The sequence below is a fragment of the Balaenoptera musculus genome, chromosome 8 (assembly GCF_009873245.2).
Source record: "Balaenoptera musculus isolate JJ_BM4_2016_0621 chromosome 8, mBalMus1.pri.v3, whole genome shotgun sequence".
In the NCBI taxonomy this organism is placed as follows: domain Eukaryota; kingdom Metazoa; phylum Chordata; class Mammalia; order Artiodactyla; family Balaenopteridae; genus Balaenoptera; species Balaenoptera musculus.
In genome coordinates, this window is record NC_045792.1 from 11,599,849 (window position 1) to 11,610,922 (window position 11,074).

Genomic DNA, 11,074 nt, shown 5'->3' on the forward strand with positions numbered 1-11,074 from the left:
TTCCCTAACATGGGAAAGGAAATAGCCACCCAAGTCCAGGAAGCGCAGAGAGTCCCAGGCAGGATAAACCCAAGGAGAAACACACCGAGACACATAGTAATCAAACTGACAAAAATTAAAGACAAAAAAAAAATTATTAAAAGCAACAAGGGAAAAACAACAAATAACAGACAAGGGAACTCCTATCAGGTTAACAGCTTATTTCTCAGCAGAAACTCTACAAGCCAGAAGGGAGTGGCACAATATATTTAAAGTGATGAAAGGGAGGAAACTACCACCAAGATTACTCCAGCCAGCAAGGATCATATTCAGATTCGACAGAGAAATCAAAAGCTTTACAGACAAGCAAAAGTTAAGAGAATTCAGCACCACCAAACCAGCTCTACAACAAATGCTAAAGGAACTTCTCTAAGTGGGAAACATAGGAGAAGAAAAGGACCTACAAAAACAAACCCAAAACAATTAAGAAAATGGTAATAGGAACATACATATTGATATTTACTTTAAATGTGACTGGACTAAATGTTCCAACCAAAAGACACTGGCTCACTGAATGGATACAAAAACAAGACCCATATATACGCTTGTCTACAAGAGGCCCACTTACAGACCAATATCACTGATGAATATAGATGCAAAAATCCTCACCAAAATACTACCAAACAGAATCCAACAACACATTAAAAGGACCATACACCATGATCAAGTGCAATTTATCCCAGAAATGTGAGGATTCTACAATATACGCAAATCAATCAATGTGATACACCATATTAACAAATTGAAGAATAAAAACCAATTGATCATCTCAATAGATGCAGAAAAAGCTTTTGACAAAATTCAACACCCATTTATGATAAAAACTCTCCAGAAAATGGGCATAGAGGGAACTTACCTCAACATAATAAAGGCCATATATGACAAACCCACAGCAAACATCATTCTCAATGGTGAAAAACTGAAAGCATTTCCTCTAAGATCAGGAACAAGACAAGGATGTCCACTCTCACCACTATTATTCAACATAGTTTTGGAAGTCCTAGCCACAGCAATCAGAGAAGGAAAAGAAATAAAAGGAATACAAATTGGAAAAGAAGAAGTAAAACTATCACTGTTTGCAGATGACATGATACTATACATAGAGAATCCTAAAGTTGCCACTGGAAAACTACTACAGCTAATCAATGAATTTGGTAAAGTTGCAGGATACAAAATTAATGCACAGAAATCTCTTGCATTCCTATACACTAACAATGAAAGATCAGAAACAGAAATTAAGGAAACAATCCCATTCACCACTGCAAGAAAAAGAATAAAATACCTAGGAATAAACGTACCTAAGGAAGTAAAAGACGTGTACTTGGAAAACTATAAGACACTGATGAAAGAAATCAAAGATGACACAAACAGATGGAGAGATATACCATATTCTTGGATTGGAAGAATCAATATTGTGAAAATGACTATACTACCCAAAGCAATCTACAGATTCACTGCAATTCCTATCAAATTACCAATGGCATTTTTGACAGAACTAGAACAAAAAATCTTAAAATTTGTATGGAAACACAAAAGACCCCGAATGGCCAAAGCAGTCTTGAGGGAAAAAAACGGAGCTGGAGGAATCAGACTCCCTGACTTCAGACTATACTACAAAGCTACAGTAATCAAGACAATATTGTATTGGCACAAAAACAGAAATATAGGTCAATGGAACAGGATAGAAAGCCCAGAGATAAACCCATGCACCTATGCTCAACTAGTCTATGACAAAGGAGGCAAGGATATACAATGGAGAAAAGACAGTCTCTTCAATAAGTGGTGCTGGGAAAACTGGACAGCTACATGTAAAAGAATGAAATTAGAACACTCCCTAACACCATACACAAAAATAAACTCAAAATGGATTAAAGACCTAAATGTAAGATGGGACACTATAAAACCCTTGGAGAAAAACATAGGAAGAACACTCTTTGACATAAATCACAGCAAGATCTTTTTTGATGCACCTCCTAGAGTAATGGAAATAAAAACAAAAGTAAACAAATGGGACCTTATGAAACTTAAAAGCTTTTACACAGCAAAGGAAACCATAAACAAGACGAAAAGACAACCCTCAGAATGGGAGAAAATATTTGCAAATGAATCAACGGACAAAGGAGTAATCTCCAAAGTATATAAACAGCTCATGCAGCTCAGTATCAAAAAAGCAAACAGCCCAATCAAAAAATGGGCAGAAGACCTAAATAGACATTTCTCCAAAGAAGACATACAGATGACCAAGAGGCACATGAAAAGCTGCTCAACATCACTAATTATTAGAGAAATGTAAATCAAAACTACAATGAGGTATCACCTCACACTGGTTAGAATGGGCATCATAAGAAAATCTACAAACAACAAATGCTGGAGAGGGTGTGGAGAAAAGGGAATCCTCTTGCACTGTTGGTGGGAATGTAAATTGATACAGCCACTATGGAGAACAGTAGGGAGGTTCCTTAAAAAACTAAAAATAGAATTACAATATGACCTAGCAATCCTACTACTGGGCATATACCCAGAGAAAACCATAATTCAAAAAGACACATGCACCCCAATGTTCATTGCAGCACTATTCATAATAGCCAGGTCATGGAAGCAACCTAAATGCCCATCAACAGACGAATGGATAAAGAAGATGTGGTACATATATACAATGCAATATTACTTAGCCATAAAAAGGAACGAAATTGGGTCATTTGTAGAGACATGGATGTACCTAGAGATTGTCATACAGAGTGAAGTAAGTCAGAAAGAGAAAAACAAATGTCATTTATTAATGCATATATGTGCAATCTAGAAAAATGGTACAGATGAACTGGTTTGCAAGGCAGACATAGAGACACAGATGTAGAGAACAAACGTATGGACACCAAGGGGGGAAAGCAGGGGTGGGGGGTGGTGTTGGTGTGGTGAATTGCGAGATTGGGATTGACATGTGTACACTAATATGTATAAAATAGATAACTGATAGAAACCTACTGTATAAAAAAAATAAAATTATATTAAAAAAATAAAATAGTTAACTAAGAACTTGCTGTAAAAAATAAATAAGTAAAATAAAATAAAATAAAAAATAAAGTGTACAACATGATGATTGATATACATATACACTGTTAAATGATTACCACAATCATGTTAATTAATACATCCATCACCTCATATAGTTACCTTTTTAGGGGGGATGGTGACAACGCTTAAGATCTATTCTCTTAGCAAATTTCAAGTATATAATACAGTAATATTAACTCTAGTCACCATGCTGTACATTAGATCCTCAGAACTTATTCATCTTATAACTAAAAGTTTGTACCCTTGACCAATATCTTCCCATTTCCCTCACCCCCGCCCCAGCCTCTGGCAACCACCATTCTACTCTCTGCTTCCGAGTTCCCCCTTTTTCTTTAGATTCCACATATAAATGATACCACACAGTATTTGTCCTTCTCTGTCTTTGTTCAAGTCTTAATGATAATGTGGGAACAGAATTTGAACCCAGATCATTCTATACAATAACTTGTTTTCCTGCACCCAACACTGTATTCTCTAGAAGGAAGTAAGGAGGAAGCATTTGGCAATTAACGCATCCTCCTGAAAATTATCCTCTGAGTAAGAACCTGACTCCTTTCATATTTTTAACCTGACTCCTTCCTTGGCCCCAGATATAGAGCCCACACTCAGTGGTCTAGAGGATCTTTTACTCTCTTTGCACTGTGGCTTATTGGTGTTAACAGAACTCATTTGCGTAAAAGACTGAGGAGTCTCCTGCCAGAGAATACATCCTGGGAGAAAGAGCTGTCAGCAGAGGGGCAATTCTAAGTACAGCGTGGTGTCAGTCACTAGGATTTGTCCCTTAATCCCATCTCTGAGTCCTATTGAGAACAAGGAAGGAGCTGATTAGCTGGTCTATTTCTAGTCTTCTCCTGACATTACTATTGTGTTTGTGTGGCTGGTTAGAGAAGCTTCTTAGAGCATCATAATAAAAGACGTCTTTATGATTGTTTGCCCAGCTAGCCCATTTTCCTTGACACTGCTATTTACAGCCACAAGGGGTGACCCTCGGCAGCCATGTTCCAGCTTTATGGTGCTGCCCACTCCTTGCTTTGCCCCACCCCTACTGCACCTGATTGGTGCAGAGATGAGCTCTTGATTGGAGCTGGGCCAATCAGAGTCCCTTACCAGGAATTAGGAATTGAGACTGAGAGAAGACTAATTGCTCGACCTGTAGCATGAATTTATGAAGCATTTCCACCAAGTAGGTGGATGCACCAAGAAAGCTGGTCCTCAGAAAACAAAAACAAAACAAAAACAAGCAAACAAAAAACACAAATCAGTTATAGAGAGAAGAGCAGAGAAAAGTAGAGAGCAAATACAGGTGGCTTTTCTGTCTCTACTTCCAGTGCCCTTCTGCTGGCCCTTCAGTCTGGGCACACCCTAGTTTTTTATTTTGTTTCTGTTTTTTTTATAATAATTTTTTTTTCTTAAACCAGCTTGAAATGATTTCTAAACTTGCAGTGAAGAATTCTAACTTTTCTTAGTTTTATGAGTTAGTATAGCTTATAATATGTTACGTGAATCTGTGATGATAGGTCTATTTCCTCATAGGTAAATTAATTTTGCTCAGTCTTGAAGCAACAGTTTATCTCCTTATCTCTTCTCACAAGGTAGGGGAGGTGGTATGGATCAGAACCACCGGTAGATGAATAATTTAAAAGCAAATCTACTTTGATAGTGAGCATGTATTATCTTGGAATATGATTGACAGCATATTATCTGCCTTTTTTTCTTCATATAGCCTGCAACCCCAAAGATGCTAGGAGAACAAATCTTGTACACAAAATCACTTGCTTTTCTTTATGTCCCTAAGATGTAAATCAGAAAGACAGAGTCTTTGCTTTTGTTACGAATCAAATAGGTAAGCTGGGAAGCCAGCAGGAGTCTCAGCAGCTGGCACGGAAAAGGGAATGAGCAAGAGTGAGGGACAGGTGACTCTGGGGATAAATAACACAGTTGTAAGGTAAAAAGGACTAAAGTCAGATACACAGTTTTATGGTAGAGCAGGACCGTAGTCTCCCTCCTTCCTTCGAATCCCCTGCAGAGATAACCAGGAGGGTAATATGGCATCTGTATTAGTCTCCTACAGCTACCATAACAAGGTACCACACCCAGGTGACTTACACCAGGAAAAACTTATTGTCTCATAGTTCTAGAAGCTAGAAGTCTGAAATCAGGGTCTTGGCAGGGCCATACTCCCTCTCAGACCTGTAGGGGAGGATCCTTCCATGCCTCTTCCAGATTCTGGTAGCCTCAGGTATTCTTTGGTTTGTGGCAGCATCACTCATCACTCCAATCTCTGCCTTTGTTATCACATGGCATTTTTTCTGTGTGTCTTCATGTTGCTTTCCATCTGTGCAAGTTTGTATCTACTTTCCTTCTTTGTATAAGGACACCACTTATATTGGATTAAGGGCCCACCCTAATGCAGCATGATTTCCTCTTAACTAATTATGTCTGCAACAATCCTATTTCCAAATAAGGTCACATTCTGAGATACTAAGGGTTAGGACTTCAACAAATCTTTTATGGGCAGGGAGAACAATTCAAACCACAGCAGCATCCATAGGGTTGGGCAAATTTGAGCTTGACTTGAGGCAATGTAAATGTCCAAGGGGCCTGATGCAGTTGGTCTGTTAAGGTAGATGATGAGCCTCAGAAATTTGGTGACTTGACTGGGTGGCTTGTCAGAAGACAATTCTCATAAGGACCCAAGGATGAGAATTTATCCTAAGAGATCACCAGGCATGTGACTCTGGGGAAAAGTCTCGCTCAAAAAGGAAGAGGGGCAATTCTCAGGACAGCATCTACTCAGTTTCTTAGAGGGCCACCAGGTCCAGCAATTATTGGAGTGAAGCGATCCGGGAATGAAAAATGAAAATATTAAAAACTCCATAACACATATTGGAACCCACGCCTGTAACTGCCAATAGTACCAAAGATGAGTTATTATGGTTACTATGATTTTATCTATACCCTCAGATTCATGAGACCTAGGAAACCCTATTTACATCAAAATCAGGCTGGTGGCAGCATGGGGATGGAGAGGGGGAGATGGCAAGAGGCCATCTCAGTTGGATCCTGGTATCAAGGGTATCAACTTTGGCCCCAGGAGAATAAAGTGGGACCTGTTAGTAGGATTTCAATCAAGTGAGGTGGGGCTCAAGGCAAGCCTACAGTCCCAGCATAGGAACTGGGGTGTGATCGAGAAAGGAAGGCAGAAATCCTGTTGAATGGCTTGGGCATGTGTGCTTGGGGTTAAGAAAAGGCTGATACAAATGAGTGCTCATAATTTGACATTGGATTTACGCAAGTTTGGTTACTAGAATTCCCTATTTACTTCCCTGAAGGAGGAGGGATTATGTCCTTCATATCTTTATTCCCATCATATAAGGCGTGTTTTAAACCAAGGGCTCAATGAATATCTGTTGAATGAAGGAAAACATGCAAGCACAACTTGCTCAGGATTGGCTCAGAAGTAGGGCGGGGCTGGGACTTCCCTGGCCATCCAGGGGTTAAGCTTCCACTGCAGGGGGCGTGGGTTCCATCCCTGGTGGGGGAACTAAGATCCCACAGGCTGCAGGGCACGGCCAAATGAAGAAAAAAGAAGAAGAAGTAGGGCAGGGCTGAACCTACGTGATTAGACCCTACAGTTGAGAGATGCAGAGGGGCAGGCACTGACATGTTCAGTCTTAGAGTTTATGCTATCTATCCCTGGTGAGGAAGAAGAAAATGAGGTGGAGAGAAGAACAGAGGAAGCAGGAAAGCACTGTCACTCCTGCTGAGTTGGTGCTTGCTAATTAAGTTGCATTATCCAGTTTGTAATATATCAATAGGTATTCCATATTCAAATGTAAAAATTTACTATCTTCTAACTGAAAGATGAATTTGAATTATCCTTGTCATTTTTCCTTTCTGTTCTTTTATTGGTTCTACTGATTTCTTCCGTCTGGGAAATATATCAGAACCAATGCATAATTACCATAAAGAAGCCTTATTCCTGTTAAAGCACTAGTAGTATTTCTGGGAGGGTTAACACTCCACTGATGCCTGGATCTCTGTTGTTTCGGTCCACAAGTCTACCAGGTCACTAGTGCTAAGGGCAGAGAAATTGGGGGCCTTTTAGTCATAAAGTCAGAGACTTTGGAGGTAATATTAAAGAGATTTTCTAAGTCAAAGTAACTCCCAAAGAAGAAACTTCAGTTGACTTTACTGAAATCTGATCATCTAGCCTCCACTTGAACACGTCCAGTGATGGACAGGTCACCTGTTTGTCAGGCAATTGGCTTTATTATTGGACAACAGCCTGAGATTCTGACTTAGTAGTTCTGGGATGAGACCCAAGAATCTGTATTGTAACATCAGTGATGTTGTGATAGCAAAGTGTATCACTGTTTGACTATGTTTTGGAACCACTGTTTCAGATTAGTGGTTTTCAAAATTATTTTAGCCAAGTGATATATAGGTAGAAAACAAAATCTTACACAGAAGCAGGACCTTCAAGGGAGGGTAGTGAGCAAGAGGGCCATTAGGATGGAGTTTTGAATTCAAGGAATTTTCAAATATAGGCTATTTCCAGTGATAAGGGTGAGGTCTTATCATACATGTTAATTCTAACTGTAGCCTATCAACCTCTACTAGCTAACTCTAAAGACTGAAAAATAGACCTATGAGTAAGGAATCTTCCAATTTGAAGGTGGTCCCGGCAACTCTGGGTTACTAGAATACCTGCATGGAAGCAAAATAGAGAAAAACAATAAAGAGGAGCTGGGGTGAAGCTCCACGGCCTGCCTGCTTGGGTACCTTCCACACCACCCCAAGGAGCACACAGTGACAAAGAACCCACCACTGCTCATGGTTTGCAAACCGCTACCTGAGAATTATCGGTCTAGATAATTTGTCAATATCTCCCTTAAGCTGTTGCAGTCAAAATAGTTCATATGCCCAGGATCCTCCAGAGGAGTGCAGGCATAATCCGTTACAAGAAAGAAAAACCGTACAACCAGTTTGTCATAACCACACAGAACTCAAAGGACATTCCAAAGCATTGCTTTCTCCTGCAGATGTTTTCAGTCTTCACAGCCAACCCCGTGGGTCTCATGGAGTCCCCTTCTTTCTCTGGGGTCCCTCCTTCTTCACTCCATACCCAAAACTCCCTGGGTCCTCCCTCGAAGGATGGCTGAATTCCCTACTTTCGGTCATAAGAGTACATTTAAGTGTTCCACATTCTTTAGAATGGAACGATCCCAACACCACTTTTGGACCATCTCTCATAGCATATTTTCAAAGAGTTACTATGATAAAAATATTGGCTTCTTATCTGTCTTACAAAAGACCTTCTTCCCACCGGAGTGAAGTGAGGAAAGGAATGAAGGAATGAGAGGATGACCTCCTCCACATGTATGGTCCAGATGGAGTCTGGCTGGACAATCAAGGGGAATTATCACCTTCTTTTTTGGGGACATTTATACAATATTTCATTGATTCTGAGACACACATTTCCCCCACATTTTAACACCTCTGATGATAGCTTAGAATCAATGCTGTGTCTTAGTTTATTTGGTAGTGGTTTTTTTCTTAGTTGTATTATATATAAAATGATGCAACATTTACAATAGATGGTGACTTAGATTCAGTGACATCCAATAATTTGAACTTGCTTTCCCTCTTTCTTTCTGAAAGTAGTTTATCCCAGTGACCTCAAATCAACATCCCTGGGGCATGACCCTTCAAATGACTTTGAATTTGCTGTGAACAAATAACAACTTTTGTCAAAAGCTCTGATGAAAGACAAGCATTTCCAAGAGGTACCAATCTAGTGACCCTATTTTTTTAAAAAAGCAGATCATTAACTCAATCGGCAACTTTTTATTGAGTACCTATTATGTATCAGCTATGGTTCCAAATGTGGATATATATTTACAGCAAACAACACAGATAAGGTCTTTCTTCTTAAGCATTTTTCCCGCCCCCCAGGGCATTGTTGTTCAATAGAAATGTAACAGAAGCCACACATGTAATTTTATTTTTTGAGTAGCCACATTAAAAAAAGTAAAAGGAAACAGGTGGGATTAATTTTAATAGTATGTTGTATATAACTCAAGATATACAAATTACTTTTTAATGAGGCATTTTATATCCTTTTTTTCATACCAAGTCTTCAAAGTCCAGTGTGTATTTTCACCTACCTACACAATATCAGTGAGGACTTAGTACAGTCAAGTGTTCAACAGCCACATGTGGCTACTGTGTGGGACAGCACAGCTTTAGGGAATGGAGAGAGAGAATAAAGAGGTAAACAAATCCCATCATTTTAGATAAGGTTCTTTTAATAAAGTTTTCTATTGAGAAGGTAATATTGAGATGAGATCTAATAGATGAGAAGGACCGTGCTATGCTAAAATGAGATGGACAAGGGCTCCAGGTCCCAGGAGTAGTAAGATCAAAGTCCCTGCACTAGGAATGAATTTGGAGCATCCCAGGAGCAGAATGAAGGTCAGAATGGCTGGAACAGAGTGAGTGTGTGTACCTGTATGTTGTGGGGCAGGGGCAAAAGTGGAAGAGGTGGGAGTGTAAGGGACCAGGAAGGAGAGGCACGCAGGAGCCAGATCATGAAGGGCCTCGTGGGCATTGGAAAGACTTTGGAAATGATGCGTTAGGCTCATATGCCTTGTTTCTATGTGAAATCACACTTGTTACTGGTGACCACTATGTTCATCTTTTAAGTATTCACATCCATTTGTTTAATAATCAACTCTGGACTTCTGCTGGAGGTTGAGGTCTAGGTTTTCCATGTGAAGTTTTCAAAAGTCATCCCTTTTCCTTTGTTGAAAGTGGAGACATTATCTTTCGGCATATCTCCTATTTTCCATGATTTTTCAAAGGTCACTTGGAGTGATGCTGAGTCCACACCTGCAAGTTCCTCCAATATTCAAGGATATAAAACAAATCAGCCTGGAGACATGAACACACGTTTAGTGAGTCAATTCTTTTTTTTTTTTTTTTTTTTTTGCTAGACTGTTACACATCTTCACTGAAGTTTTTTTTTGTAGTATTTGTGCTGTTCTTTTCCGTTTGAAGAGGTCACTTACTTAATGGTGAATAGCAACTGAACTGATACTGCCTTCTACTGGTTGTTAAAATTGTACCGTTTTCCCTACCTTCTTTTTTTGCTCTGAACACACTAATCTTGGTTGGATTTTTCACATGAATTTTTGCTCACATCGTGTATTGTTTTCTAAACATTGATGTTTACGTGACCTTTTTGTCGTTTGTGTTTATAGCAATTGATGGTGGTAGTCACCTTCCTCCCAGTTCCCCAAACATCAGGGCATTTTGACTCTTCAGGTTCCCTTGTGTCCAACATTTGGCCCCCAGTCCCTATGTTAGTTAGGACCCTCTGTTGAAAGTTGTGGAAATATGGCTCAGCTGATTCATGTCCAAAGGAAATGGACTAGCTCATATGATGGGGAAGTTCACTGATTTCCACCACAGTAGGATCTGAAGTCTCAAAAATGTTAACTGGACTCTGTCTTTTTGCTTTGTTTTTTCTATTTGTTTTCTTTCTTGGGAGGGTCTTTAGCTTCACTCCAGCAAAAAAAAAATTTTTTTTTAAAGAGTCTCTTCTCTGATAGCACCAGGAAAAATCAGTCCCTGGGGGATATGGTGTTCTCATTGGCCAAGTTTGGGGTACGTGCCCCACTCAAGCCTTATGGCTTGAAATGGTAAAATTGGTTCTTCAAGGGAAGATCAATCAGAATTCTGTTTCAAGAAGAGAGAATGGATATTAGGTAAGTGCAAAATAACCAGTCTCCCTATAGCCTTACACATCTCCCTCTATAACGTTGCTTATATTTGTCCTCCTCTCCCCATTTCCTCTGCCTCTCCTTCAGCTGAGTTATGTTGGATTTTCTCCCGGACTGTTAAAAAGGGCTCTTAACAAATCTTCCACCTTCTGGTTTCATCAGGATGGCTATATCAC